The sequence below is a fragment of the Macrotis lagotis genome, chromosome 3, assembly GCF_037893015.1.
Source record: "Macrotis lagotis isolate mMagLag1 chromosome 3, bilby.v1.9.chrom.fasta, whole genome shotgun sequence".
In the NCBI taxonomy this organism is placed as follows: domain Eukaryota; kingdom Metazoa; phylum Chordata; class Mammalia; order Peramelemorphia; family Peramelidae; genus Macrotis; species Macrotis lagotis.
The window spans coordinates 130,362,355-130,389,530 of record NC_133660.1 but is presented as its reverse complement, the minus strand read 5'-3'; the positions used below and the strand labels follow the sequence as shown (position 1 = coordinate 130,389,530).

Genomic DNA, 27,176 nt, shown 5'->3' with positions numbered 1-27,176 from the left:
GAATCTTGCTTAAGAATTTTATTAATGCTGTTTGTTATTAAATTTGCACTTCTTTGCTTGGATAGATGCACATGCTTTTCTGCTTTTATTTCTAAATGCTAAACCTGTTGAACATTCTTTACAGCCTAATTTACCTTCTTTTATTTCAAGTCATTGTATGATCTATATATTTAAATGTTTGTTTTTCATTTCAAAAATCTGGAAGCACAAGATAATTTATTTTTTTTCCCATTGACAAATACTGTCATTTTTCTTCAGTGATTGGTTGACAAATTCGAAATTTGGTTCCATTGACTTTGATGCATCACAATGATTAAAAAGCTGAACAGATCACTCTGGGCATTTTAGGAACTGAAATTGAAAAAATAATTTTATGTTACCTTAGTAAAATTCATGATACTTTTTATAAAAGTAAAAATATTTGTCAATGATTTCTTTATGCAATTCTAGAAATAATAAATTTTAAGTTGATATAATTGCCTTTTTTTAGTTTACACCTATAACTTCAGTGTGACTTTTTGTTTTACAATGTGTACTATCAGTTTTAATAATCCTATCAGCATTAGTGTTACAAAAAACAAGCTAGAAAGAAATTGACTTATGCAATTACAAATCATTTGATTACTTTCTGATTCAACAAAAAGTTGCTCATTCCTTTTGATAGAGAATAGTTCCTATAAGAGTGTTTGTTGATATTTCCATTTATGTTAATGAGTAAGATGAATGTGAAAGAGAAAGAATATATGCTGAAACTTCATTCTTTCAACAATGATCTGAGAAACATCTTTGCTGAATCAAGCAATAACTTTTGAATATTGGAAAACTATTTCCACACTTTTTTGGTGCTATTCCCAAAGTAGTTGCTATAGACATAACACACTTTTATGTTTAATCTACATTAATTGTGTAAATACTCCCACCATGAGTTTAAGCTACCAACATGATGTCACTGAACACAGAGTTGGAAAGAGATGCACAGTTCTACATTGTGTAGTACTTCTACTATCCATTCACAATACTCATAAATAATCTCAAGAGCACAGATAATAGTAAAATGGGATGAAATAACTAGAAAGTGATAACTTAGTTGTTTATCACTTTTAATTTAATTTATTTAATTTAAAGTTTATATAATTTGATTTTTAGTAATGGCTTTGTTTAAATTTACAGGCTCTCATGAAGCAATCTGAGCCAGGACCAGCACTTCACTGAACAGCCTAATCTTCTAAGGTAGGAGGAGGTCTCTCCCACACCCCTCCCTCCTGAAACTATGTTCAATATGCTGTACTAAAAAACTCAAACATTCAAGACAGATTCATTTCATCAAGACATTTAATTGTGGTTCATATAGAAGAAGTCAGATATTACATTACTACATAAATAGAGATTCTACCTGTGATTTTATTGCTATACAAAACTAGCTGGTAAGGACTCTCCCTTCACTGGTACATGTTGGCATATCTCTACAACTTATAGGGCCTCCCCTTCAGCTGCTAGTGCCATCTACTCTAAGGTTATCATTTATTTACTCTGTATATGTGAGAGAATTGAGGAGATTAGGAAACACATCTCTACAACTTATAGGGCCTCCCCTTCAGCTGCTAGTGCCATCTACTCTAAGGTTATCATTTATTTACTCTGTATATGTGAGGGAATTGAGGAGATTAGGAAAACAAGTGATTAATTGGGTGAACCACACTGATCCCATCTTGTGACTCAATTCCGGAGCTAGTTCAGTTCCCTTTCTATTCAAATATGGGTCTAGTCCAAATTCTGTCTTGTGAGAAAGCTTCATTCAATTGTAGGACTTGAGAGAAAACCCGCTATCTTGTTTGAACCAAGGCCTGCATGACTGGGAAGCTGGACTACCTCTACCTGCTCTTCAGAGACCCTTAACCAAGAATGTAGATTATGCCAACTAGAAACTCGGTCCAATCCAAAGACTGACGCAAGGAATTCTATAACAATTGTACAACTCAAGCAATCCAAATGTCTTATCCAAAAATTGCTCCTGTACTAATCAATCAGTGCCTTTGATTCTTCACTTGATGGGGGGGGGGGCGTAGGATGCTTTTTTTTTTCTGAATTCAGGGAATTGCACCTGTTCTCTCCCCTCTCCAACTTGCAAAGTCCCTAATCTTTCATCCAATTAAAAATCAGATTATGTAATGTTCTACTGTTTCTTTTTTTTTTTTAATTTTAGGTTTTTGCAAGGCAAACGGGGTTAAGTGGCTTGCCCAGAGCCACACAGCTAGGTAATTATTAAGTGTCTGAGACCAGATTTAAACCCAGGTATTCCTGACTCCAGGGCCAGTGCTTTATCCACTATGCCACCTAGCTGCCCCTACTGTTTCCTTTTAATTAATTAGTTTTGATTAATTTTTTTAAAGTATAAAAGTTTGTCTCCCCTTATAATCAAGGTCCAGGCCTAAATTGAGAATTTTAGTCTCAGTTTTTGGGACAATTGGCATACTTTACTTAATAAATTGATATGATTGGAAGATCAAATTTTTGTTTCTCAATCATTTCATCTTTCATCCATCTCATATGAGTTATATATGCTTATTTATGTGCATGTTTGGGCACATAACCTTTACTGTTTAGCTCCTTGGTACATGTTGTTATAGCCAGGGAAGATCTTGTGATTATTGTGGAAAGGTCTATAAATGACAAAAGTCTTTGAAAATATGAGCTCTCCCTGTTATTAGCTTCCCCTTATGGTTCACAATACAATTCAACTTCTCTTTTTTGCAAGGCAGTGTGGTTAAGTGACTTCCCCAAGGTCATACAGCTAAGTAATTATTAAGTGTATGGAGTCAGATTTAAACTCAGGTCCCCTTGACTCCAGGGCTGGTGCTCTATCCACTTCACCACCTAGCTGCCCCACAATTCAACTTGCACACAGACATTTGTCTAGTTATATTCAGGGCCACAGAAAAATATCCATATAAATTTTCTTTCCCTCCCAAAATTGTCCTAGAACTTTGCCCTGATTGAACCCTACCTTGAGGCACATTAGAACTGGAGTATGACATGTCCCCAGGTAGACTATAAACTTCTGGAGGTGAATTCCATTCAATTTAATAATCATTTAAAAAGCAACCTCTATGGATCAGACACTGTTCTCCACACTGGGACTATAAAGATAAAAAATGAACGAGCTTCTATTGGAGCTTCTATTCTCCTGGTGAAAAATGTAAATACATGTTAGCCCAAAATGTATATGAAGTAACTTAAGGATAATGGGAGAAATACTAGGAATCAGGGAAATTGTAGGATCAAAGATTTCTAACTACAACAGATTTTAAGAGTCTATTGATTCCAAACTCCTCAATTTATATTTGAGGAAAATGGAACATAGACAGGCTAAGAGTCCCAGATGAGAGGTAGCAAGAATTGGATTTTGAAGGGACCTCAGGATTCCAAAAGTCATTGGTTAGAAGGGAGAGGATTGTAGGCAAGGGGCAGGAAGCATTAGATTGAGTTCAAGAGAGGGAAGATGAAATGTTATTTACTAGGTTATAACAAAGTAGAGTCCACTTTGATTGGACTGAAAAGGGAGTAATAGAAAATCAGTGTGGTCAGATAGTTTGGATTTGGATGGTGAAGATCATTAAATTCTTAACAAAGGAATCTGTATTTTATTGTAGACACACCAGAGTAGGAGAGAGACTGTGTACAAAACCCATGGCAATGTCTTCCATATGGTACATCTACATAAATGCTTAATAATTTTTTTGCAAGTGAACTTTAATTTATTATTACTATTATTACAATAATTTTGTTATAAGAGTAAACAGAAACCCACCCTCCACACCCCAAGAAGATGAGAAACCTCAAGAATAATGAGAAAGAGAGAGAGAGAGAGAGAGAGAGAGAGAGAGAGAGAGAGAGAGAAATGTACTCCAGTCTGTGTTCAGATTTCAATGGTTCTGTCTCTGCGGTGAGTTGCTTTCTTTATCATAAGTCCACCAGTGAAGTTGCTTCAATATTTTTCCCACAGTTGCTATTACTAGCTGTACCTCCACTCTATTCTTCCCCACTCTCATTTATTCTATTCTCTCTCTCCTTTCATCCTGGCCCTGTCCAAAAGTGTGTTGTATCTGAGTACCCTCTCCCTTGATCTTCCCTCTCTTCTGTCACCTATTCCCCTTTCCCTCCCCCCATTCCCCCTTATTCCATCCCTTTCTTCTCATTTTTCCTAGGTTAAGATAGATTTCTTCACCCTATTAAGTGTGTATGTTATTTCCTCTCAGTCATTTCTGATGAGAATGAAGGCTCATTCTCCTTTGCCTTCCCCCATTCCACTCCATTGAAAAAGCTTTTTCTTGACTCTTAAGTGAAATTTCTTAGCTTCTTCATCTCCTTTCCCTTCTTCCCAGTACTTTCCTTTATCAGCCATTGACTCCATCTTTTTACTATGTTATACCATCATATTCTGCTCCTTCCTATGTCCTGTCTATATATGCTCCTTCTAACAGCTCTTATAAATGAGAAAGTTCATATGAGTTATCAATATCTTCTTCCCATGCAGGAATACAGTTCAGTATCATTAAGTTCCTCATAGTTAGTCCTTCTCTTCTAACCCCTCTATGATTCACCAGAGTCCTGTACTTGGAGATCAAACTTTCTGTTCAGCTCTGGTTGTTTCAGTAGGAAAGTTTGAAAGTGCCTTGTTTCATTGAAAATCCATCTTTTCCCCTGAAAGAGGATGTTCAGTTTTGCTGGGTAGTTGATTCTCAGTTGTAAACCAAGATCTTTTGCCTTCCAGAATATCATACTCCAATCCCTTTGAGCCCTTAATGTAGATGCTGCCAAATCTTGTGTAATCCTGACTATGGAGCCTCAGTACTTGAATTGTTTGTTTCTGGAAACTTTTAGAATTTTCTTTTTGATTTAGGAGTTTTGGAATTTGGCTATAATATTCCTGGAAGTTTTTCTATTGGGATCTTTTTCAGGAGGTGACCAGAGAATTCCCTCAATTTCTATTTTACCCTCTGCTTCTAGGATCTCAGGGCAATTTTGCTGTATTATTTCTTGAAAAATGAAGTCTAGGCACTTTTCCTGATTGTGGCTTTGATAGCCCAATCATTTTTAAATTATTTCTTCTGGATCTGTTTTCAAGGTCAGTTGTTTTTCCAAAGAGATATTTCACATTTTCTTCTAATTTTTGGCTTTTTTTTGGGAGAGTTTTATTTCTTCCTGATTTTTTGCAAAGTCATCAGCTTCCTTTAGTTCCATTCTGCATTTGAAGGAGTTATTTACTTCAGAGAGCTTTTTTTATCTCCTTTTTCCAGCTGACCAATTCTGCTTTTTAAAGCATTCTTCCCTCATTTGCCTTTTTTTTTTTTGCTTTTTTCCATTAGGCCTAAACTGGTTTTTAACATAATATTTTATTCAGTATTTTTTTTTTTTGGTATTCCTTTCACCAAGCTGTTGATTTGGTTTTCATGATTTTTCTGCATTGCTCTCATTTCTCCTCCCTATTTTTCCTCCACCTCTCTTAATTGCTTTTCAATGTCTTTTTTGAGCTCATCTATAGTCTGAACCCATTTTATATTTCTCTTGGAGGTTTTGGGTATGGAAGCTTGAATTTTGTTGTCATCTGAGTATGTGTTTTGATCTTCTGTGGGACTAAAGTAATTCTCTATGGTCAGATTCTTCTTTTTCTGTTGTTTACTGATTTCTTCAATCCAAGACTAATTTACAACCCTTCCAAGGCCGTGGGGATTTTTTGGGGAGGGACACCTCACTGGGACCTTTATTCCTCGAAAGTCTTGTGGTCTCTTGCCTGTGCTTTGTTATGAGGATGACCACTGCACTTCCCTCTGCCCTGGAGCTGTAAGGAGGGGGTCCTGCTTGGCTACTTAGTATGGAAGTCCAAACTGCAACCTGTATCTTAGTGTGGACAAACAGCAGGGTCCTACCCCAAGGGAGAGCAAAAAAATTTCTTTTCTTTTTTTTAAGGTTTTTTGCAAGGCAAATGGGGTTAAATAGCTTGCCCAAGGCCACACAGCTAGGTAATTATCAAGTGGCTGAGACACCCAGGTTCTTCTGACTCGAGGGGCGAGGGGCGGTGCTTGATCCACTGCGCCACCTAGCCACCCCAAGAGAGCAGAAAAATTTCTTCAGTCTTCCCTGACCCCATTACCATTTGTGGGCTGTGCTCTGGGGGTTCAGGATGCTTTCTCCAGATTCTCGCTGCAGGTTCTGCCGCTAATGTTCTCTCCAAAATCCCAAACTCCACACTCATTCTGGTATAGCAGAATTCACTCCTCACCCCTTCAAGCTGTTCTGGGGCTATGATGTGACTTGGGCTTTTTCCAACTCCCAGTCCTGATGAAATACACCTTTTCTGTGGAACTTCTAAGTTATCTTGGACTGGGAAAATGCATCACTCAGTCTTTCTATGGGTTTTGCCCCCTCTAAATTTTGACTAGAGTCATAATGTGTTGGCTTTTGGAATTTTGGGGGCAAGGAGTTCTGGGGAAATGCTGCCTTCACACTGCCATCTTGTCTCCACCCCCCCTTAATAAATTTTTGAAGAAATTTTTATTGATAAATTTTGCTTCAGCATATCATATACCCAAATGAACTTCCCACTGAAAACCAGTGCTAATGCAAAAAAAAGTGATTTTGATAGCTAATACATACACTTATAAACATTCATTAATCCTTTTTCATTTGTTAATAAAAAGTAGTATGCTATGAATTGTATCTTAGCCTCAACTTTGTGCAGTGTTGTTTATTAGACCAAACATTTCTTAAATGTTTGTCAAATTGGATTCCATAGCTGTATTCAAGGAAAAAAATGGCATTGTAAGCAGGAGATAAAAAAAATTTTATAGGCCCCTCCAAATAAAAGGACATTAGAAATTTAGTGAAAAGTGAATTTTGGTGACAACAGAAATTTCAAATCAAAAGCAATTGTAAATTTTTTGAGTTTATTTCAAATTCTGTCTTAGACATTTACCAACTGTGTGATCCTGGGTAAATCATAATCTCTTTTTGTTTCAGTTTTCTCATCTGATCAATGTGGGGGGAAAAAAAACCACCTACTTCCCAGGATTGCTGTGAGGAGCAAATGAGATCATATTTGTGAAATTCTTATATATACGTTAGCTATTAGTATTCAAGGGGATACCTTGATACTTTGCTGATGCTATGTAGAAGTGATCCCTAGTCATTTGTGGTTCAGATTAGATGAGTTCTGAGGTCCCTTCCATTTGTTTTTGTTTTTTTTGTGAAACTATGGTTCCAAAGTTTCCCACACCTAAAATAAGAATGTAAGACTATATATAACTTGTGGGTATGTGAGTAGGTGGATAGGAGGGGAAATATTTATATAAGAAGGGTTTTTTGCTTAGGATGTCATATGAGAGTTCAAGAGAGATTAGGTAAATAAAAGATGAACCCTCAGCAAAGCAACCAAGAGTCTTATTGTTGTTTAGCTGTATACAACTCTTTACGACCTTATTAGGGGTTTTCTCGGCAAAAATAGTGAAGCAATTTGCCATTTCTCCAGCTCATTTTTACAGATAAGGAAACTGAGGCAAGGAGGAATTACATGACTTGACCAGGGTCAAATAGCTACATTTGACCTCAGAAAGATGAGACTTCCTGACTCCAGGCTAAGCCTTCTATTCTTTGGAACTTTAGTGTTTAAAACAAGACAGTGTACAATTAAATGCTAGTTATAACTAGAGTGGGGAGATGGAGCCGTGATTATGACCCAGATTTGGTGGGAGCAGGGCAGGTGGTGTTTCTGCTTCTCATAGGGTTTTGGAGATTATCACAAACTGCCGAGTTGTGACCCTGTCCTTTTGCCTAACCTAGAGTTACTTGCTCCATTCCTCACCCCTCTCCCTCTTATCCTCTTCCCACCCCCTTCCTTCACCTCCCAGGACTATCTAGTCTTCCCCAGGTTTCCTCAAGCACCCCTAAAATGTACAGTACTTTCTGGGGATCAGGATGCCCTCAATCTCAGCACAACTGTCCTTCTAGACTCAGTCTCTCCTCTATACCACTACCCCATCCCCCAATCTGTTTTTTGCTTTGGGTGGAAGAATTCCTCCTGATGACTCTGTATGATAAGATTAAGCTATTAGGCCTCTTCTCCCTCAATCTGATTGTCCCATTTATGAAGCAGTAATTCCCTCCCCACTCCTTTTTTTCAGCCCACTAAGTGCTAAAGTGGTTTTGGGCAGTAGCCAATAGCAGAATGAGAACTAGGGTGAAGAGCTGGGGACCTTGGCTAGTGCACAGATCTGGGGGGGCCGTGTGCTTATACTTATGTAGGGGGCTATATTCTAGTCTCTGGATCTTACTTTCTTATATTCTTTCTACCTCTTTCCCCAAAGGCATCCCAATTTCTATTCTCCATTGTAGGAACACACTCAGCTTGGAACCCCAAAAGGAAGGCGGCAAAGGGATGGTCCATGTAACTGTTAGTGGAAAGTCAGTCTAATCAGGGGAGGTTCCCACGTGACTCAGGTAGCTTGGAAAGCCCCAGAAGGGCAGGGAAAGCCACCAGCTGGGAGGTGATTGTCCATCTGTCTGCTGGGGCTTTTGCCTGGGTCTCAGGTTTTTAAATCCTTGCCATCCACTAAGTCGGGATAATGCTGGATTAATGAACTGGTTGCAAAAACAAAAACAAAATCTTGGGCTCCTCAGGAGAAGCAGAGAGACAATCAAATTTCTTACTATCACTGTTAGTATTATACTCAGGCTACCAGAGAGAAGAAAACATTACATCATCCAAACAACCCCTCATTGGCTGAATGTTCCCTAAGGGTAGGACTGTTTTCAGGAGGTTGGTTCTTCTGAGTATGGCAAAAGGCAAAAAAGGCTTTTCTTAGAAATTAATTTTGAAGACTTAAGACCCCTGAGGTTATTAAGTTACAGCCCAGATACAGAAATCACTGTACTTTGGAAACTATTGATTGGCAGGAGAGATGCCCCTTATAGCATACATTACCTTTTCTCTCTTTTATGCTGTAGTTTTCAGTTTTTTGCTATTATCAATATACAATATAATATGCATGAGGGCCACATGGAAAGTGGCTACTGAAATTGTGAAAATAGGTCTGTTTGTTAGCAAAAGGTCTATTATTAGATCACTTGCTGCCATAAGGATGGGGAAGGGGAAGAGAGGGAGGGAGAAAAATATGGAACTCAAAATTTTATAGAAAATGAACCTTGTGATTGTACATGTATAACCTATATTAGATTACTTGTCATGGGGAAGGGGAAAGAAAGGAGGAAGGTAGAAACATGTGGAACATAAAATTAAAAAAAAACTTTTTATTTAAGGCAAGGGGTTAAGTGACTTGCCCAAGGTCACACAACTAGGCAATTATTAAGTGTCTGAGGTCAAATTTGAATTCAGGTCCACCTGACTTCAGGATTCTATCCACTGTGCTACCTAGCTACCCCCCAGAACTCAAAAATGTACAAAACAATGGATGTTGAAAACAATCTTTGCATGCAATTGAAAAACTCAAATAACATTTAAAAAAGAAATTGAATGTTGAAAACTATCTTTACATGTAACTGGAAAAAAATGAATTTAAATTAAAAAAATGGAATACAAGTTAATTGGTTCTGCCTGCATATTTATTACAAAGTCATAGTTCTCAGATTCCAATATGGTTGCTTGGCACAAGGCCTGCCAGGACTATTTTAGGCATATATTACATTGCTTCACAGCTAAGAGCTAAGATTTTTTTTAAAAGAAAGTCCTCATTAAATTGTACAAAAATATCCATAATAGTAAGAAAAATGGATATAACTTGTGTTCAATGATTGGAAAATGATTGAAAGAGTTCTTTTGTATAACGGAGTCTTAGCAATTCCCTAGGACTCATCTACCAGGTTGTATAGCACACCTGGGATATATATATATTCCATACTGGAATCTTTAAGGGTAAAAAATGGAATTTCTCTATCATTTACATAAAAAGTTAAAATAAAAAGGTTAAAATAAATTTTGAGTCCTCAGTTTCATACAACCCTTTAAAAATGACTTCTATGAAGAATGCAAGGAAATATCAAATTATGAAGTGACACAGAATGGGACACACAGAGATGCTAATTATATTCTATGGATTTGAGGGGGGAAAGGCCAATCTCAAAGATGGAGCTTTTGAAGTACCCAAGCAGACTGGGAAAGGTATACCATAATTGCATCTTTTGTTTACTTATTTTATTCAAATATACAGTATATAAAAATAGATGATGCAACATACTTCCTTCTCCAAGGAAAAGTGGGACACTCAGAAAACAGATTGACATAGAAATGCAGCTGTTTTGTGTCACTGTTGTTCTTTGTAAAAAGAGAGGGTTTAGTGTAGAAACTTTAAGAAAATGACTGGTATAAAAAATGAAAGAAAACAATGTTTAAAAATGTTTTAAATTACCAGATAAATAAAAACTATACAAATAAAATACCTAATAAATTAAAAATAACGTATGGCTTTATTCTGTTATAATATTTGGTGTATAACATGTCTGTGTTTTTCTAATTTGATCACACAAGGTAAAGTAGTTTAAATTTGAGAGTTATGACTGAAAATCAATAATGTTTTGGTCTGATGTACTGGAGTCTATCATGGATGTTGCTTTATCATAAATGCATTGATGAAGAATAGACAACTTTTTTTCTAAGTATGATAATTCTTTTTGGAGGTGTGAAAAAAATTGGAATACTTTAAGTAATTTTTTTCCTTTGGTGACCAAAATTTTGAAATGAAATTCCATTTGTGCTTAACTCATCAACTTGTCTGGACCATTTTAGTTTAAACAAACAAAAAGGTAAAGAATAAAATCTCAAAGGTAATTTTTGAAAAATAATTACCTTGAGCTTGGGTGTTATGATTTCTTTTTTGCAAGGCAATGGGGTTAAGTGGCTTGCCTAGGGCCACACAGCTAGGTAATTATTAAGTGTCTGAGGCCAGATTTGAACTCAGGTACTCCTGACTCCAAGGCCAGTGCTCTATCCACTGTGCCACCTAGCCACCACCATGTTAATATGATTTTAATCGTCATTTTATTTTTCATTTCTATTCATATTTTATGTAATATTACTTCCTTTTGCATCAAATCTGCTTGACTAGGAGGAGCCTAGGAGAAAGAACTCTGCAGTTGGTCAAATAATAAGTCATATCCTTTTAAGTGATATGGAATTTTTCTTCACAGTTGTTTGATCTCCCTCTAGCCATGATCTCAACACTGTTTGTGGCATACTCAGCAGGACAGGTGAGGATGATGAGCATTACTACCACAAGGATTTTCATTATTCACCTTTCTGAATATTGGAATGTTAAGTTCTGAGAGCTAATTTTCCTAAGGTTAAACACAGAAAAATGCAAAATAGAAATGTTTCCTCAAAGTACTTTTCCTCAATGCACTATATTCTATTGTTTAATTATTTATACACTATCAGAGAAAGTCCTTTATCTTCATCACTCCTTCCATCCTCCCATTTCCTGTCTTTTTTTTTTCTTTTTGGTAATTCTAGAGAGATCACTTTTGGAGTACAGGTCAAATCCCAAGTATTCTAAATCTGGACTCTAAATCCAATCTTAAGGAGAAACAATTTCCCTCACATCCCAAACATATTATCTATGAATGTTTAGTCTACTTAAGATTTGAGTTGTGGCCTCAGGAAACTTCTGACAAATTTACTAGATTGATACCACATTGATGATTTAACTGGATTTCTAAAGTATCTCTTTGTATGATCAGATATATTTTTGGTGTTGTTCAGTACTTTCAGTAATATCTGATTCTTTGTGACCCTATTTGGAGTTTTCTTGGCAAAGATACTGGAGTGGTTTTCTATTTCCTGCTCCAGCTCATTTAACAGATGAGAAAACTAAGGCAAACAAGGTTAAGTGACTTGTCCAAGGTCACATAGTAAGTCTTTGAGGTCACATTTGAATTCAGGTCTTCATGACTATTTCAGTATGGTCAATTCAATGGAATACTAATGTTTTTTTCCCCCCTCATCCTTTAACCTGTGATCTTAACTTTCATGGCAGATAGTCTGTTATGAATCCAACTAAAAGGGTTAATTAAAAGGGTAATTGAAGCAATTCATAAATTTAGTAAACTTGCAGGATATAAAATAAGTTCACACAAATCATTACTATTTCTAAATAATACCAGTAAAATTAACTTTTTATGTAAATGATAGAAAGAGAAATTCCATTTTAATATAAAATGTATAAAATATTTGGGAGTCTACTTTCTAAGAGACACACAAGATCTAGGGGAAATCAACCAGAAAAAGCCATTTAGAAAAATAAACAGATGTAAATGACTAAGAAAAATGTTAATTGCCCATGGATAGAACCAATATAATCAAAATGATAATGCAAGCTAAATTAATTCATTAATTAGTGCCATTTTGATAAACTATGGAATGATTATAGAAGTAGGAAAAAATAATAATGAAAATCATATGGGTGAAAAAGGTCAAGAAATGGGAATGAAGACATTCCCAAGTAATAATACAAATCAGAAAAAAATAGAGAAAATGATCAATAGAACAGATTAGGTGCACAATATCCAGAAACAAATATGCCTAATTGTTCTAGTATGCAAAAAGCACAAAGCCCCTACCTATTAGGATAAGGACTCAAATCATCATTTGACAAAAACTACTAGAAAAATTGTATAACAGAATGGAAAAAAACCAACTAGATTTGGATCCATGTCTTGTACTTTATAAAAAGACAAATTCTGGGGCAGCTAGGTGGTGTAGTGGATAAAGCACTGGCCCTGGAGTCAGGAGTACCTGGGTTCAAATCCGGTCTCAGACACTTAATAATTACCTAGCTGTGTGGCCTTGGGCGAGCCACTTAACCCCGTTTGCCTTGTAAAAACCTAAAAAAAAAAAAAAAGATTTGTTTGCATAAAAAGCTTTTAGTTTTATGTAATCAAAATTATCCCTTTTATTTTCTGTGATCCTCTCTGTTCCTTTTTTGTACATGAATTTTTCTGCTCTCCACAGATCTAATTCATATTTCTCTCATTTGTTTATGATATGATCTTTTATATCTGTGTCACAGATTTGGAATTTATCTTTTTATTTTATTTATTTATTTTTTTAGGTTTTTGCAAGGCAAACAGGGTTAAGTGGCTCGCCCAAGGCCACACAGCTAGGTAATTATTAAGTGTCTGAGGCCGGATGCCCCCTCCCTTTTCATTTTAATTTTATTAGATTTGTTTTCATAGGGGTGGCTAGGTGGTGCAGTGGATAGAGCGCCAGCCCTGGAGTCAGGAGTACCTGGGTTCAAATCCGGCCTCAGACACTTAATAATAATTACCTTAACCCCATTTGCCTTGCAAAAAACAAACAAACCAAAAAAAAAAAAAGGGAAACAATTGGAAGAATAAGATCCTTGCAACAAGTTTCACTGATATTTAATTTAAAAATTTTATAAAGAACTAACTTAAATTTATAAGAAGAGGAATCATTTTCTAAAAGACAATTTGGCAAAGAATATGTAATTTTCAAAACAAGAAATCCACAAAAATGAATTATGTCCAGAAATATGTCCCATTCTGCATTTTGTTTCCTTAACATCTCAATTAGTGGATAATAGGCATCATCTTTGGTCATCTGAAAGAAGAATTTGCCATTGCATTGATGAGAATTTAGAGGCTTTCAAGGTTATTTTTCTTCCTAATGATAGCATTACTACACAAATTGTTATCTTGGTTCTGGTATGAAAAAATAGCACTAATAATAAAAGCACTAAAAATAAAAATGAAAGCACTAATAATTCAAGAAATGAAAAGACCAAACAAAAAAGAACAATGACAAATGTTGAAGAAGATAAAAAGTAGGCACACCAATGTACAGTTGGTAGAACTATGAATCGGGTCAACATCCTGGAAAGCATTTTCCAACTTAGTTTTTTCGGGGGGAAGGGTTAAGTGACTCGCCCAAGGTCACACAGCTAGGTAATTATTAAATGTCTGAGACCAGATTTGAACCCAGGTACTCCTGACTCCAGGGCCAGTGCTCTATCCACTGCGCCACCTAGCTGCCCCTTTTCCAGTCTTTTTACCCCCTTTTCCCTTCCACAGTGAAATTGATCTCCCTGCTGTTCCTTGCATAAGACACTCCATTTTTCAACCTTAAGCATTTGCACTAGTTTTCCCCCCCTTTCCCCTCATCCTATATGCCTGGAATTCTTTCCCTCTTTATTTTCATCTTTCAGCTAAAAATCTCATCTTCTACAAGGAGCCTTTCTATATTTCCCTTAATTCTGGTGTTTTTCTTCTTTTAATTATCTCCAGTTTATCTTACATATAAGTTGCTTGTACATTATCTCTTACATGTAGCACTTTGAGCACAGGGACTGTTGGTGGTTTGTTTGCTTTTCTTGGTATCCTCAGAATGAAGCACAGAGTGAATCAATCAATCAAATGAACAGAATCAGGAAAACAATTTATACAGTAACAATATCATTAAGGAAGATAAATAACCTTGAAAGCCTCTACACTCTCATCAATGCAATGTCAAATCCTTCTTTCAGACAAACAAAGATGATGCCTACTACCCACCTCCTGACTGAGATGTTAGGGACCCAAAATGCAGAATGGGATATATTTCTAGCCATGGTCAATGAGGAAATTAGCTTTGCTTGCATATGAATATTTATTACAAAGATTTTTCTTTTTCCTTTTGAAAGATTATTTAGGGAGGGGAAAGAAAGATGAAAAATATAAATGCAAATTAATGAAAAAGGAAAGCAAAATAAATAGAGTTCTGCTAGACTAATCTCAATAAACTCCAGTGCTGCCACCTTCTTACCTTTACAGTCAAATACAAACTCCTCTGTCTGTCATTTAAAGTACTTCGCAACCTTCCAAACTTACCCTTTCCATCATAATTACAAGTGTAATGGGAAATTGGTCTACAAACCTAGGCATTATGAATCAATGAAACTTCTGGCTAATTTAGTCTATAAGTGGATTTTGGAGCAGGTGCAGATGGTTTTCTCTTCTCCTTAACTTTGTCCACTGCTTTTCAGTTCATAGAATCTCATGCTAGAGTAAATTTTCCTTTTTTATTTAAAAAAGTTTTAGTATTCCCTTTGATTTTTTAAAATCACAATCATATCTCAAGAAATAGGAAACATAATTTTACAACCTCATAAGGAATTTGGGGGTAGAAATTGGGACTTCTCCCAATTTCCCTTTGTTCAGCCAACTAAGTGAAAGTGAAAACAATCCTTCTTGCTGCTACTATTCCCCCAAAAGTGCTCTGTTTTGAAGTAAGAGGAAATAATCACCATTTCTACACTGCTATAAGTTTGCAAAGCATTTGATAAGATTTCACTGGATTTCATTCCATTACCAATAACCTGGTAAAGTTGGTTAAAAGCTATTATTCCCAATTTTATCATTGAGGAAGCTGAAATTCAGAGCACAGTAAGTGACTTGACCATAATGACCCAACTACTATCAGAGATGGGATTTAAAATCAGGTCTTCCTAACTAAAGTTCTCCAAAATGCCCTCTTTTTGTTGTCATTCATTTTCCCAGAGATGAATTACTCATCTTTGCTAGAGATTTTGGAATATTCTAATGAATTTCAATGTTTCTTCCTCTTTTTCCCCCCCTCTAACTCCCCAGGGTTGTTTCCTGAACTTGTCAAAACCTAGAATTAAATATTAATGGAGGATAAGCTCATCTCACAGTTGAAAATTCCTTAGGATTAAAGCCAAGGAGGAACCCACATGGCAGATGTTCTTTAAGACCAGAGACAACTCTTCAAGAGAATCTTGTCAAGTGAATGTGCATTTCCCAGGCCCATTCTATCCAGGTGAGCTACATATTGTAAAATCTCATCAATTCAAGTGTCAATGCTCAGAAAACTGTAGCTATCAGAAAGCTTTGCCAATTGAAAACACCAAAAGTCCTATTTCATAGGCACTAGGGTAGTAAGGTTAGGGATATATAGATTAGAAACATAAAAATGGGTAAACTAGGCATATATTTTTTCAAAATAAAAAAAATAATGCTTTTATGTTAAAAGAATTGAATACAAGAGTCCTGTAAACAGACTGTCTTAATTTAGATATTTGTTTATAGACTTAATATCAGAGATATAACTAGGGTGAGATGACTAGAGCTATGCTCCTCACCATAAACTCTTCAGTCCAGTAACACTGACTTCTAGGCTATTTCATGAGGTCCCCTCTCTTGCAGCCTCCTATCCCTGGAACAGTCTTCTTTTTCCATTCTGCATAGTAAACTTCCTTCTTATTGTTCAGGTCTTGTCTGAGTCTTTATGATCTCATTTGGGATTTTCTTGGCAAACATAATGGAGTGATTTGCCATTTCCTTCTCCATATAATTTTGCAGATGAGGAAACTGAGGCAAACAGGGTGTAGTAACTTGCCCAGGGTTGCACAGCTGGTAATTGAAATCAGAGAAGATATGATTCCTGAAAAGATTCATAAAGCCAGTATGTAGAAGGAATTGAACACTAAAATGCACACTTTTCTATTACTGCAGAAAGGGTGGGGAAGCATTCATTGTCCATGAAACTGTGCCTTTATCATGTGTAACTTGCTTTTCTTTTAAAGTATATATATTGAATTTAATTCCTATAATTGAATTTGAAGCTGTCCTGTTTAGGATAAGCAGCTTATATTCCACTGGGGGAAGAGAGATTGTACATTCAGTTTGGTTCATTGTAACCTTCAAGGTTGAATGAAATGAATGTCCCATCATTGTTCTATTCAATGGTTGATCTTGGTCAAATGACTTAATTTGTCTGACTTTCAGTTTCTTCTTCAGTACAATGAGAAGATTGGACTAGATTTCTAAAGTTTTTTCCCCTTCTGAAGCTCTCATCACATGATCTGACTTTTGCGTTTTCAATCAGTATTCTTTTAAATGACTATTCAGGCAGAAAGTGTTCTAGGAAATTAAATTATGCATTTTCCAGGACAATCTTCAATAATCAAAAGTAAAACCCCTTCACAAATTAGACCTGGGATGTATCTGGGTTTCTGTGTGGGTAATACATGATAAAGTGCTATATCACAACCCTATGAATTACTGAAATTCTGTGGAGATGATAAGATTCATAGAATCTCGAGTGAGCAATAAGGGTTCGTATTCAATTTACCTGGAGTAAGAAAAATACTGAAAAGGAGGGGAAAAAGTAGGTAACTCATGTGTCTACTTCTTATCAAGGGCTTGAAAAGTTAGTCTCTGTCACCAGAGGGCGCCAAAGCTCAAGTTGACTTGAAAATCTGGGTTTTAAAAACCTTTAAAAAAGGTCATGGGATTATTGAATGCTGAGCTGGAAGAGAGCTTAGACATAGTCAAGTTCAATTCCCTCATTTTATGAGTAAGGAAACTGAGGCTCAAAAGGAGTGAGTTGGCAAAATTAGTATTGAGAGTCTGGGTATTCTGACTCTTAAAGAAATGCTTTTCTCTCAAAATACACTAGATATCTGTTAAAACATTCCAGAAAGTAGAGGAGGCCATTCCAGCTGATCCAGCATTGACCCATGTTAGGAGACTTTCAGAGTTGAAGAGCTCCTCTCTCCTCCAATACACATGAGACTTTAGTACCAAAAGAAGGTCCAAGGAGATGGAATTGAATTAAACATAGAACATTAAACTCTAGTGGTTCCCTAGTACAATACTCCAAGATGATACATATAAAGAACTTTGACATGTAAACCCATGCCTGGGATCTTCCTATCTTTCCAGTCCTATTATACTGTATTCCTTTCCACATACTGGGTGATCAAGTTGTATTGATGATCTATTTGCTGGTCCTCTAATCTCTGGACTCTCGACTTTTCATTGACTGTCCCCCCCCCCCCCCATGCCTGGAATGCCTTTGAACCTCAACTTGGCCTTTTAGGTTTCTTCAAGATTCTTCTCAGATCCCACCCTCTGCAGGAAGCCTTTTCCAGGTTTTCTCACCCTTATTCTCCTGCATCCCCATCATAGTACTAGTGCTTTCTCACAGATATTAATTTATGTTATACTGGTATATATATAGCTTAGAAGGTGAACTCCTTCAGAAAAAGCCTGGAAAGGCCTGCATGATGCTAAGTAAAGTGAGTAGGACCAAGAGAAACATTGTACACATTAACAGCAACACTGTGATGATCAATCACGATGGACACAGCTCCTCTCAGTAGTTCAATGAGCAAAGATAGTTCTTTTTTTTTTAGTTTTTTTTTTTTTGCAAGGCAAATGGGGTTAAGTGGCTTGTCCAAGGCCACACAGCTAGATAATTATTAAGTGTCTGAGGCCAGATTTGAACCCAGGTACTCCTGACTCCAAGGCTGGTACTCTATCCACTGCGCCACCTAGCCACCCTGATCAAAGATAGTTCTAAAAAGACTTGTGATGGAAAATGCCATCCACCTCCAAAGGAAAAACTGTGGAGTCAGAATACAGACCAAAACATACTATATTTTCACTTTTAAAAATGTATTTTATGTTTTTTTTTGCATGTCATGTTTTTCTCCTTTAGTTTTGATTCTTATTTCACAACATGACTAATATGGAAATATGTTAGACATGATTGTACATGTATAACCTTTATCAGATTACTCACTGTCATGAGGGAGGGAGAGAAGAGAGGGAGGTAGAAAAATGTGAAACTCAAAAGCTTACCAAAAAGTGAATGTTGAAAACTATTTTTGCATGTAATTGGAAAAAATAAAAATAACATAAAAAAGAATCAAACCTATACATGCCAAAAAAGAAAAAGAAAAAAATTAACTCCTTGGGGTCAGGAGAACTTCCCCAACTTTGTATTTCTAAGACATAGTGCCTGGCATGTCATAGATACTCAGCATATGGGTATGATTCTGTTTCTCTAAGAGAAAGTATAAACATATAAACAAATTATAAGCAACGTAATAAAAACCTTTTCCTGGGTTTCTTTTCTCTCTCATCTCTCTTATCTTTTTCCCTTCCTTCCTTCTTTCTCTCTCTTCCCTCCTTCCCTCCCTCTCCCTGTCTCACTGTCTCCCCCCCCCCCCCCCATTGCCTAACATAGTGTTTGGCACATAGAAGGAGATTAACATTTTTTTTATCAGTGGTAGTGGGAGAGAGAGAGAGAGAGAGAGAGAGAGAGAGAGAGAGAGAGAGAGTGTGTGTGGATGGAGTAGATAGGAGAAAAACTTCTCCTTTGGTGCCATGGAGAGAGTCGCAAGTATATTTGACCATTCTATAGTCATGAGTAAAATGCTTTTACCCCAGAAGCTGTTCTAGTCTAGCCTTTATTGAAAATACTTGCTTCACTAGACAGTGTATAAGTCCCTCCTGAGATTAGTGAAGTAGGAAGATGGCTAATTGCTGTTATTTTTAATGTTATAATTTTCATTAATCTCTTTAAAAAACATTGATTCCCTAACATGATCCCATCAACTACTACCCCTTCCATTGTTTTTTTTTTTTTTTTTTTAGGTTTTTGCAAGGCAATGGGGTTAAGTGGCTTGCCCAAGGCCACACAGCTAGGTAATTATTAAGTGTCTGAGACTGGATTTGAATCCAGGTACTCCTGACTCCAGAGCCGGTGCTTTATGCACTGCGCCACCTAGCTGTCTACCCCTTCCATTGTTAACAAATAAAAATACTTAAAAGTGCAACACACAACACATACCAGTCTCCCTGACCCACCACAGATTGCTGCAAAGGAAATGTCTATCATTTTCTGTTCTTTTTGGACCTAGATTTATTGTCCTTAGGTGCTGTTTTCATTTATATTCTTGTAGTCATTGAGTATACTGATCTTTTGGTTCTATCTTCTTGCTTCGAATCAGTTTAGAGATCAAAGTTCAGATGAATAGTCCCATGCTTCCTGAAGTTCTTAGTTCTTATTAATCACACCCTTCTTCCTCCCTCCTTACCTCAAGAATTATCTTTTCTAGGTTGAATAAGAATAATCTTGCTTCTCTTAACTTTTCTTAAGAGTTCATATTTCCTGATCCTTTTAGTGATTTTATATGGAAATCATAGTAAATATCTTTCTTACACATCCTACTGATTGAATAATACTATGTGTTCATTGAGAGGGTCAATGCTTAAACACAAAAGAGGCAATATGTTCAAGAAAATTATTGTTAGAACAAGAAATATTAGGCTGCTATAATCCTGGCCACCTAGTTCTAGGCTAGTAAGTCTAGATCTCTCCTATTCCTTTGATCTCTGGAAGGGATAAAAGAGTGAAACCAATCCAAAATTTTGGATTCTATCACCACATTTCTACTCTGTAAAAAGTGGACACACAATTGTAGTGCTCCACCAGGTGACCTCGAGTCTGATCCTGAACAAGAAAGCTCTGAGCACAGAGCACCTTAAACTATAAAGGAAGAGATAAGGGAAGACATATTTTAATTTAATGTCAAAACAATATTTCTGTGACAGCTAGATGACATAGTAGATAGAGTACTTGCCCTGAAATCTGGAGGACTTGAGTTCAAATCCAATCTCAGACACTTGATACTTATTGGCAATGTGACTTGGGCAAGTCACTTAACCTCACTGCTTTACAAAGACCAACCCTCCCCCCCAAAAAAAACTCAAACCAAACCAATGTCTCAGGATATAGAATAGTCCTTGTCTCCTCTGTCTTCTCTTTTCTCTTACCAAGCAAGAAGAGTCCTTGAACTGAGGTCTAGTCAATAGTTTAAAGAAGTAAGACACTGCTGAGTTTAAGTATTAGATTGGAGTAAACTAAATTCTGAAAGAAAAAAAATATGGGTTCTCTCCTCCATCTTGTGTATACCCCTCCCTCCCATCAGAGTATGGAGATGAGATGGGCAACTGTTTAGGGTGAAGTTAGTAAAGAGTCATGTTATGATATTGGGATGCGCAAGTTTATAAATGCGAGAAACCATTGTATAACATCTTCCTTTGGAAGTTCCTTGAAGGTAGGGGCCACATCTACTTCTCTACATACCTTTCTCATTATTGGATGTTCAATATATATAAAATTGATGATAAGGATGATAAAGAAGGCAAAGAAGATTGTGATGGTTAAATGAAGCCAACTCCATGTGGGTTTCTCTGTGAAATCTGAAACTCAGCATATCCAAAATGGCACTCATTATATTTTCCCTCAAACCTAGCCCTCCCCAAAGCTTTATTTCTGTTAAGGGCATCAACCTCTTCCAGATACTCAAGGATACAATTTCATCTTCATCCTTGACTCTCCATAGCATCTCTCCCTCATCCATCCCCTTTTCCCACTCACTCAGTTACTTATTCTAGGCTTTTATTGGTTTTTTTGGTTTGTTTTTTTCAAGGCTATGGGGTTAAGTTACTTGCCCAAGGCCACACAGCTAGGTAATTATTAAGTGTCTGAGACTGGATTTGAACTCAGGTACTCCTGACTCCAGGGCCCGTGCTCTATCCACTGCACCACGTAGCTGCCCCAGTCTAGGCTTTTATTACTTCTCACTTTGATTATTGCATTAGCTTCCTAATTGATCTCCCTGATTCCAGACTCATTTCTAATTCATTCTACACAAAGCTCTCCAAATAATATTCTTAAGGCACATCTATTCAAAAAATCTCCACTGACTCCCTTGTGTTTTATACATAGTAGGTGCTTAACACATGTTAGAAGAACTCTTAATGGAAACAATCAAAAGAGGACCAAAAAAAGAAAATTTGGTATGGTATCACAGAAAAGTTATTTCTTACAAGGTAAACTGATTCAGTGGTTTTTCACCTGTAGAGAATGAAAAGTACAGAGAAGTTTAATAGTTTGCCCAAGGTCACACAGTACACAAACAGCAGAACTTAAACCTTACAGTTTCTTGTTATCACCAGGACATTGCCTGATTATTGAGCTTTTTGGTAAAGAAATATGGAATTGAAGTAATTGACTGACAGATAAATAAAAGCCCATGGGGCTGCTAGGTGGTGAAGTGGATAGAGCATTGGCCCTGGAGTCAGGTGTACCTGAGTTCAAATCTGACCTCAGACACTTAATAATTACCTAGCTGTGTGGCCTTGGGCAAGCCACTTAACCACATTGTCTTGCAAAAAATCTAAAGAAAAGAGAAAAATAATATTATTATTTATAGTAATATGCTATACAATTTTCCCCATCATGGTTTTGATATATCGCGGGTTGGCATAAGACATTAAATGGGAATTTGGGGAGAGTTTTATGGAAGCTGCAGACAACATAGAAAAAGTTTTGAAACTCAGATATGCATAAAATATATGTACAGAAGTATACAACTTCAACATAGTTTATCTTTTAATGCCATAATGATTTAGACTTCTTCTCTGGTATAAAGGAAGGACCAAAATTATTACATAGATTTTTCCAGATCAAGGGGGCAATGCATGCCTAACCCCTCAATGTGGAAGGGATAACCATATGTTTAACTTTTCATAACACTGGAGTTTATTATTTAACTATCCTTTCTGATTAAGACATATGAAGACAGGAAGTTAAGAGGGTCATATAAAGATTGGGTGAGCTGGGAGATGTGTGTAGGCACCTATTTCTCAGAGTTAATCAGATTTTTGGTTCTTTCAGCTTTGGAGGGATTTGGGGAGGTCTTGAGAGAGAGGAGGAGGAGGAGGAGGAAGAGACTGTCTTCTATAGTTTTTCTATCTTGTGCAATACAGATTGTGAGGACAGTACTCTGCCCCTTGCATTCATAAGCAGTCGGATGTAAAGTGTGAACTGAAATTGCTCTGTGGAACGTTTATGGAGGCAAAGAAAGGAGGTCAGATGCATTGTTGGTGGTTAGAAAGAATCAAAAGAAGAAAGAGATGAAAAATCACTCAATCAGTTTACTTTGTAAGAAGGCAAAATCCAGGAATGCAGATAAGACTAACTGGGAGGAGAGGCAGGGAAGAAGAGGGGGCCGGGGATCAGCCCCATTAAAAGCCATGTCATTGTAGCTTTTTATATATATATATATATATATATATATATATATATATATATATATATATGCATATATATATATATATATAATCTATTGATATTTCCTATGCTATGTTACTGTTAATCAATTGCTTGCTTGGCCATTAATAGTAAGTAAATTGTTGAGATCTATGAGTTTGAGGGGTGGGGAGGGGGAAGAGAGGGAAGGTCATGGTGGGAGAAGCAGAAGGAAGCCAGTGCAGGAGATAGATGCTTGATGAGCTGAAGCTGATTTTATATTTTGGTAATCTTTGTGGCTATTTTGCGCCACACCCTTCTCCAATGACATTGAACTGAGGACAAGTGGGAAGCTAGACTATTGCTAGTGGGTAGCTGAAACGCCATCTAGTGGTCAAATATCAATACTACACCACTTCATTCCCACCCCTATTTCCCAATGGCACCTGCACAACCCACTGCTGTGGGCCCCTGAAAGAGTAGACCTGGCTTAGAAAGGGGGGAAATTTGGATTCTAGACAGTGGAGTGAAGGAAAGGTGAAGTGGAATGTGGGGGGTTAAGGGTAGGTGTGATAGGTTATATGTCTGAGACAAACAAACATTGATTATTGTAGGAAGGATGTGACATGACCCATCTTTCCACCCATGACTGATCCTCTACACCTTGGGATCAGCTCCCCTTCGAAGTTTTATTGCATTGCCTCTATTTATAGGAGTCCTTTTCTGATTTCCCCAGTCGACCTCCCCCTCCCCTCCCCTCCCCAATTATTCAGTAAATATATTTTGTAAGTCTGTGCATATGCTGTTTTTCCCCAGTAGAATACAAATCTTTGAGTACAGAGACTAGTTATATTTATGTACTCAGTACTTAGCACAATGTTTGAGACATAGTAGGTATTTATTTGTTGAGCTAAATTTTTCTGGTGACCAATTTATAAGGATAAATTCTCTTGACCAGTTTATAAGGATAAATTTCATTTTTATATATGTGTATATACACACATATATATCAGTTTCTGGGGGCAGCTATTTCTATGGGATAGACTTTTGGAACAGATACATTGGGAAGGGTGGTGGTGTTGGCATCTGGAGAAGATTGATAGGGAATAAAGGAAAGTCAATACAATTGCAATTGCAATTAAACACTATTTCTATGAATACTCAAGACAATTTCATGCTCAATACAATTAACTTGTAAAAGTAAACATAATGGGGGCAACTAGGTGGAGCAGTGGATAGAGTACAGCCCCTGGAGTCAGGAGGATCTGAGTTCAAATATGACCTTAGACACTTAATGATTACCTAATTGGGACCTTGGGTAAGTCACTTTCCCCACTACCCCCATTGCCTTGCAAAAAAACCCCCAAAAGTTAAAAGAAGGTGAACATTATCCCCCCTCCCCCACAAAATGAGAGAAAAAAAGTGTTTAGATAACATCAGCTCTGTCTTTGGGATGGATTGAATTCTTTATCATAAGTCTATCAGAGAAGTTGAAATATTTTTTCCCACAATTTCTTTTGCTAGCTATATTTCCCTCCATTCTATTCCTCCCCATCCCCATTTATTCTATCTTTTTCTTCCCTATCTCCCTATCCCCTTTTTGTATCTGACTACCCTCTCCCATGATCTTCCTTCTTTTCTATCACTTACACTCCCCTTTCCTCTTTCTCCCATCCCTTTCCTCTCCTTTTTTCCTCTAGAGTAAGATAGATTTCTATACTCTATTGTGAGTGTGTATATTTCCTGAGTCACATCTGATAAGAATAAGAGCTCATTTCCCCTCACTTTCCCCCCTTCACTCCATTGCAAAAGCTTTAACTTCCCTCTTTATGTGAAATTATCTTAGTCCATTCTACCTCTCCTTTCCCTTTTCCCCACTATATTCCTTTCTTGTCCATTAACTCCATCTTTATAATATTTTATTCCTTTATATTCAGCTCCCTCATGGGCATTGCCTATATGCTCCTTCTGACTGCTGTTATAAATAAGAAGGACCATGAGTTATCAGTATCATCTTCCTGTGTAGGAATACAAGTAGTTCAACATTATTAAATCTTTCATAATTTACCCTTCCTGTCCACCTTCTCTATGATTCACCTGAGTCCTGTACTTGAAGATCAAACTTTCTGTTCAGCTCTGGTCATTTCAACAGGAAAGTCTGAATGGCCATCTTCTCCCCTGAAAGAAGATGTTAAGTTTTCCTGGGTAGTTCTTGGTTGTAAACCAAGCTCGTTTGCCTTCTAGAATACTATATTCTAAGCCCTTATGAGCCTTTAATGTAGAAGCTGTTAAATCCTGGGTAATCCTGACTGTAGCTTCATGATATTTGAATTCTTTCTTCCTGACTGCTTGTAATATTTTCTTCTTGACTTGAGAATCCTGGAATTTGATTATAATATTCCTGGGAGTTTTTATTTTGGAATCTCTTTTAGGAAGTGATTGGTAGATTCCCTCAATTTCTATTTTATCCTCTGCTTCTAGGATATCAGGGCAATTTCCCTGGAGAATTTCTTAAAAAATGAAGTTTAGGCTCTTTTCCTGGTCATGACTTTCAGGTAACCCAATAATTTTGAAATTATCTCTCCTGAATCTGTTTTTCAGGTCAGTTGTTTTTACAATGAGATATTTCATATTTCTTCTAGTTTTTTATTCTTTTTGTTTTGTTTTGTTTTGTTTTGTTTATTTCTCAAAAAGTCATCAGTTTCCCTTGCCTCTATTCTACATTTGAAGGAATTTTCTTCAGAGAGTTTTTTAATCTCCTTTTCCATCTGGCCAGATCTACTTTTTAAGGCATTCTTCTCCTCATTGATCTTTTGGATTGTTTTTTTTTTTCATTTGACCTAAACTGTTTTAAAGATGTTACTTTCTTCAGTATTTTGAAATCTCCTTCACCAAGCTGCTGACTTGGCTTTCATGGTTTACCTGCATTGCTCTCATTTCTCTTCTCAATTTTTCCTTTACCTCCCTTACTTGATTTCAAAAATCTTTTTTGAACTCTTCCATAACCTGAGACTAATTCATACTTTTCTTGGAAGCTTTATATACAGAAACTTTTACTTTGTCATCTTCTAGTGTGTGTTTTGATCTTCCATGGGACCAAAGTAATTGTGCTATGGTCAGATTCTTTTTCTTCTGTTGTCTGCTCATTTTCCCAGCCTATGACTTGATTTTAACTCTTTGATAAGGTGGGGTTCTGCTTCTAGGATGGAGGATGCAGTTTCCCAAACTTCTGAGGGTTTTTGCAATTGTTTCCATGGACCCCCCCCCCAACATCTCAGTTCCTCCAAGATCTTATGAGAGGCTCTAACTGCTCTTCTGGTCTGTGGATGACCACAAGCACTCCCCTTTGCTGTGGAGCTGTGAGAAAGATCTCTGCTCCATTATGGTGGTATGGAGCCCTTGACTGTGACCTGGATCTGAGTATGGGCCAAGCAACAGAGTCCTCCCCCAGGGATAGCAGAGAGTCCTCTGTAGTCTCCCCTGACTCCCATGGACTGAACAATTTGGAAGCAGTTGCTGGGTGGCTACATAGCCTTACTTCTGGTTCCTGGAGCTGGGGTTGAGCTGAGGCCTGTGCTGGCCTGAGCTCTGTGCTCCTCTGGTATGGTAATTTTCTCCCACTTCCCTTCCATGTTGTCCTTGGCAATCCCTGGGGCTGGGAGGTCTGGAAATTGCCCCCCTGCCACAGACCCAAGCACCCTCAGGGACCCCACACAGGCTGTTCCTGGATGACAAGTTATTTGCTCCCATCACTGGGTGTGGCCTGGGCTGTGCTGTGGTCCTTTCCAAGTTGTCTTGGGCCAGAAAATTGTTTCACTAAGTCTTTCTATGTATTTTGCTAGTATAGAATTCAATTAAAGTCATAATTTAAAGGCATTTAGAGTGGTCTGGGGGAGAACTTGTGGGATTTTCTGCCTTCATGCCACCATCTTAAATCTGCCCTCTCAATAAGATTAACTTGAACCTCTAAATTTGATGGCTTGGGGGAGTTTTGCTCATCTGTCTACTATCTGTTATCTTTCTTGATAGGTTTGAAGAAAAGTTAATGTTAGTGGGTGAATTTCATCAACTATCCATTTGATGGATGAATATTTGTACCTTCAGGATAATTTTTCTTTCTTTCTTTTGTAGGTTTTTGCAAGGCAAATGGGGTTAAGTGGCTTGCTCAAGGCCACACAGCTAGGTAATTATTAAGTGTCTGAGACGGGATTTGAACCCAGGTACTCCTGATTCCAAGGCTGGTGATCTATTCACTGCGCCACCT

General features: G+C 37.1%; 1 long non-coding RNA gene across 3 annotated transcripts in view; it reads right to left on the bottom strand.

The window, feature by feature from the left end:
* Positions 1-27,176, bottom strand: part of LOC141517854 (uncharacterized) — a 52,303-nt gene that overhangs the window by 18,449 nt on the left and 6,678 nt on the right. For 2 of the 3 annotated variants that reach the window (XR_012477013.1, XR_012477011.1), the window contains exon 2: positions 135-351. The exons of the other annotated variant lie outside the window; for it this stretch is intronic. This is a non-coding gene — a long non-coding RNA (uncharacterized LOC141517854). The remainder of the gene's footprint in view (positions 1-134; positions 352-27,176) is intronic. 3 annotated transcript variants of the gene reach the window in all.